Raw genomic sequence first — 6,000 nt, forward strand, 5'->3', positions numbered from 1 at the left:
CGAGACCCTTGAAACGGTTTGGAAAGCAGCACACATATTTAGACATCATATGAAGTGCCATGGCAACAGCAAATCTGCAGTGCAAGTTACACTTAGCCGAGCAAATGCACATAATTTAAAATGAAAATACCAAATGTCGTTTCTCATCACTTCCCGCGTTTTGTTTAAGTGACCTTACTTTTAAAGCTGTGAGGGAAATGATCTGAAACTTTATCCACCATGAGAATAGTTTTACCTTAGAACCTTGTGCCCGCTTTTCCAAGAATGTGTTTGAAATGCCGTCAAGTGGGGCATAAAATGAAACGCAGCTTAATCTTTAAATACAGTCTGATGTTTAACAAGAAGATTTGCAGTACTTTCTCATTTCGGGAAATCACTCAGAGTATGTACTAATAATACACAAGTGGTTTCAATGTATTTATATACACATATCCTCAAGAGCCGTGCACACCTACATGATGTCCACAAATGCCCACACAGAAAATAAGAGAATAATATCTGCGAATGCACATCCACAACTCAGTCTTTTAGCCTGAAGTGGGCCTGAAACTCTAGTTCTCTCCCACTCGGGAGTTCTCTCCTGCGGAGCAAAGGACAAACTCATACTTATATTGTTCTTCTGACAAATCCTACTACAAAGCTCTGGCCTCCTCTCCATGCTGGCCTAAGGCTTAGACTTTGGATTTAACTCCAAAGCCACTGGCTCAAGTAGCCGCAGTGGGTTTTTGGGTCTCCTGAACCATGTGCGCTGACCCATGGAGGCTACTGAAATGCCGGTTCTTTCACCCCGATCGCACCTACCACCCTCCTAGTCCCTCGAGCTGCAAAGCAGACAAGTCCGTCATTTGTTCTGAAGTACAGTAATCTCTGTGAAGGGCCGGAGCAATTGTTTTGCAGTTGTTCAATCTTGGAGCAAACCCAAGTGCACTGCTTGTCTTTTTGGGTGGAAGAAAAGCACTCAGGTCGATGCTCTCCTCTGCGCACTGACAGCGATGAACTGAAAATAGGCATGTGGGTTTATTTACCTGGACAGTAAGACTTTCCCCTTGCAATGTATTTTTCACTTTTTTTTAATAATAGAAAGGGCAGTTGATTTCTTTGTGAATCCATGTAATTCCATTCACTTAAAGTATGTGAGGATAATCATATATAACATAATCAGATTGCTGAATGGTAAAAACCACACTGTAGCTACTACACTTTATAATGTTACCATAATTTTTAGTTTTTATTTATTTATGCATACATACAGTACATACATACATGTTTCCAACATTTGATACTGATTGGTCGACTGGTTGCATGATTACATAATTATTCGAAGTAGGTGGCGGTCTTTTTGAGTTAGCCAATGATTTATTCATTACGCTGACTCATTCTAGATTGAAACAATTGAAGAGTATATTACACAAGATATAACCTCCACTATGGACACCTCTAAAAATTGTTTGATACTCAAAAATGTTGGCTATATAAGGGGTAACGGGGGGCAATTTAGGACACAACACCCTTATTTCATTCCTGAATGAATCTGTGTTTTAGCAAACCTGGATTGGTTTCGTTCCTTAATAAATTATGCGTCTTTGAACGAATCAGACGATTATCTGACTTGTAAAAACTTTTAAAAAATTGTTGTTGTTTTTTTCCAGAATGAGTCACCTTAATGACTATTATTGACTAACTCAAAAAGACAGTAAATTGTCGAGATAATTATTGGCTAAAATTGAGAGAAAAATGTTTTTTTTTTATATCAGTAGCAGTATTGTCTTGGTGTCGGTGATACTGGCCTTCATTTATAAAAAAAAAAAGACAAAAAAATATGGTATCTTTTTAAAATAAGTTGTTTCTACATTAATTTGGAGATTAAATGTTAAATTATTACTTTAATGTTACTGTAGGTGCGATTAATTAGAGAAAAAAATGTGCGATAAATGATGATAATAATTAAATATTCTCTAATTAATTTCAACTAACATTAAAGTTTTTAACACACACACACACACACACACACACACACACACACACACACACACATATATATATATATATATATATATATATATATATAAATTTGCTCGCCCGTGTCAACAGGACATACTTATATGGAAGAAAAGCACAAAATGTTTTAAAGCAACACCAAGCAACTTTTCCTCTGCGGTCACCCTACAGGTTGGAAGAGGAGTTGTCCATTACTGCTGTTGTAAATAATTTAGCCTGTTGTAAATCGCACGTGCACGCACATGCTCCCTGTTTATCCAGCACCGGCTTTGGAATCAACAATGGTTACAGACAAGGTAGAGTATGTTGCATGATTTTATGAAAGTGTAGTTGTAGTCTACTGTCGAATACGCTCTACCTATCGGCAATTGTAACGCTTGTGTAAAGCAAGTCAGATTTGTGGTTTTCTTATGTCTCATTCGTACTACAGAAACGCAACCCAATCTGGCAATCTTACATAGAGTGGATATATCAGATAAAGGACCGCAAAGCTGTCATACGAGCATTTCACCATGTCACGACTTGATGAACTGCTGAAATGATTTTGAAAGCATTATATTAAGGTAAAAAATCTTACATAGTGTTGCTTTAAGATGTGATCCCAGAAACTGACCATGGCAACCTGGTTAGTTGCTACAGTAATATTTTCCTCCAAGCATGTACTTTAAAATGTATCTGTAAATGTTATGTGAAAACTCAATATGACATTATGGCAGAAACTATTGAAAAGGGATATTTATTTTAAGCATGTTCACTTTTAGTTTTTTTTTTTTTTTTTTGTCAAACACTTTTGTATGTATCATATGGTAAATACAGGTTAGAACAGACTGATGGAAATTAAAGTGAGGTGAAATTGCATTTGTAGCGTCTAATTAAATCATGTGGGCCCGAAACTGTGCGTGAACACATTTACTTTTGAGACACTATGAAGATCTTGCCAGAACATGATTGCTAATTGTATGTGTCCAAAAACAACCTGTTTTGATTTTTTTTTTCATAATATGCCTCATTAAGTAGACATTTAGTTTTCGACTTTCTTCAAGATAGCTTTTCACGCTGACAATTATACTTAATGACAAACACCGAAATCACAATTTCCCTCTCAACCAGAAACATCCCCCACGTCAAAGATCTGATTCTGCAGCTCTTGTTTTCCGCGCTGCGACAGGTTTCACATACGGACGCTAATTCGATGGTTTCTATTTTTAAACGCCTCAGAGCCTCAGGTGAGGTTTATTCCTGCACAACGAGGTTCCAGTCAGCCAACTCCTATCAAAGAGATAACGCCAGTTGCTATGGAAACCCGCTCTCCGCTCAGGTTATAAATCACAGACATGTGTATACACACTCACACTTGTATCTTTGTGGAGTGCGGGTTCACAAAAGCGCTATCTTCATGACGGCTCTCCCAGCAGACCTGCGTTTTGGGTATAGTGCCTACGAAACAAACTTTCTATAAACTGCTCCATGCAATCTTTTGTGGTCCTGCATGGAGAAAAATTCTGTTTTTTTGTAGGTTTCTGTGGTTATAACCCAACAAAACAAGCTTTGTGTTTCTGTTTGCACTCTGCTGGGCTTCCTTGCCCAATAAATCAGGTTCTCCGTCACCACGGAGAGAGAGACGAAGACATAGGGACTGCTCCATGTGACAAGATTGCAATTCTGTCCTCTAATCACATTACTCTTCCCATTCTTTGCCACCGCTGTTCCTGGGCTGTCATTACCGATACTGCCAGGGGGCCGACACTGGCTAAGGCTGTTGGCTTTAATTGCTTGCCTGTCACTATGTGAAAAATCTACACATTGGATGTAGGCAGTAGGACTGGAGATGTAATGCCGAATCAGTGGGTATTGTATGTTTTCCCTTCCTTCCATAAAAGTGAGATTGTCTCACACCGTGACCACTATGCTTTGTGGTTGAGGCGGTTTCCTTTTAACTGGCGCATTGCACATTGTCATGTTTAACCAAGAGTCACTCTCTGGGCTTTCTTGTGTTTTTAAAGGGGAACTACATATAGGCTACAGGTTCTGTAGTGCAAATCAAGTACATTTTGCTCAATTATGCTGTTGTTCACCTTTAAAAAAATAAATAAAATTAGCTGCTAAACTTCTGCTAAAAATTAGCTGCACATTTTGGAGGAATGAATATGTAATGTGACCATAGTGCTCAAAGCAGTTGCCAACTGATTCTTTTAGTGCATTTTTTTAAATGAGCTGAAACTGAATGTCCAATGCATTCTCATCCTAGGGCGTCATACGTATAGTGACGCTTTTGACAATGCGTATACATCCAACGCATATGGCACCATTTAGCGTCAATATAACATGCTTCGGTTATGGGTAGGTTTAGGTCTGGGTTAGGGTTAGGGTTAGACCACTAGGAGACGCCTTCTGGCCCATATACTGTATATCTGCGTCTCATATTGATGCTAAAGTGTGCCATGTGCGTTTGATGTATTGTCAAAAGCGTCAGTATATGACAAGAACGGGCTGGAATGTCTGGTTGAGTCAGAAAACTTTCTAGTGCGTCTTGTTGTTGTTGTTGTCATACAGCCAATTAGATTAGGAAAACTGAATATACAATGAGGAGAAATTAATTATGAATTCCACTGTAAAAAGTATTTCTGTAAAATTTCATAATTCATTATATTCGGCATTCATAATAATCTATATACATACTGTATATATTAAGTAGTATAGTAACAAACAGACCAAATGGGAAGAAAGCATTAGGTCCCAAGTGCAGGAGTTTATTAACAGCAGTTAATAACCCCTCATATCAGCTGGTGAGTATCCCTGGTATGTATGTATGCATACAAAAACAATACAAAAGCATCACAGTAGACTGCAAAAACGCATTAAAAAAACGTTTCAAGTGATTTATTTTGATGCAGAATTTTTATTATTCAACACTTATTTTCTTTAATCGATCCAAGAAACGTTCCAGGTGAGTTTACCTTAATGCATTTTTGTAAGTTAAAATAGGGATACAAAAACAATTTCGTTGTTCAGTCCCATTCAGCCTCTTCCCAGCATGCATTGTGGATGAATATTGACTTTCTTTGTCAATATTGATTAAGTTGACTTTCTGATTTATTTATTTTTTTAGATTTATTTCCATTGTTGTTGATTGTTGTTATTTGTTGTTACTTTTAGTAACTCGTTGTCTTATGATGTCAGGTTGAGTTTGTTTCACTACTCAAAAGGATCAGGTATAGCTTGTTGTAAGTCTTGAGGTGTTTCATGGTATTTCATCAGTTATTTATGTCTTGTGAGTTTCTTGTGATGTAGTTAATAGTTTGAGACAACAGCATGTGTGTCGCTTTTCAAGATGTTTGTCATATTGAGCGTGAATGGAAGCACATATTGGAAAATAAAAATTCGTGTGAATAAAATAAAGAAAAGTTAAGTATTCTTAATCTAAATGGGCAGACTTTAAATCATTGCAACCTTTTAATATAAACGCAAATTAAAAAGCCATGCAAACTCTCGATGCAAATGTAATAAATCATATTAAATTATGTTAACTGTAAAAATTACAACTTATTGATGGAAAAGGGAACTGCATGATCTGATGGTTCACTGGCTGTGGTAAAGGTGCTTATCAGTGTAAAAAAGTATAAAACAAGAGACAGTTTGACTTTCTCTGGAGTAAAAGTTCAGCACATGTTCAGGCACATGAGACAAGAATGTTATGTACAGTGCGGCCTGGTGTGCTTTAAATAATGAGGTGTAAAATACTTCCTCTGTAAGTGCTGAAAGATAATTAGTGCAAGGAACTTTGCTCTCATTCTCACTGTCAATTTCAGGTACTTGTCACCTTTTCCTTGTTTTTTCTTCAGGGGATGATCATCAATCACCGATGGGGTCCTCAAATTATCTTAAACATTTTGTCAATTAAATTGTGTTAATTTACTCAACCTCATGTATCATGTCAAACCTGTATGACTTTCTCTCAATCGTGGAACACAAAAGGGGATATTTTGAGGGAAGGATGTGCTT

This window comes from Pimephales promelas, chromosome 15 (genome assembly GCF_988280905.1).
Source record: "Pimephales promelas chromosome 15, fPimPro1.hap1.1, whole genome shotgun sequence".
Taxonomy (NCBI): domain Eukaryota; kingdom Metazoa; phylum Chordata; class Actinopteri; order Cypriniformes; family Leuciscidae; genus Pimephales; species Pimephales promelas.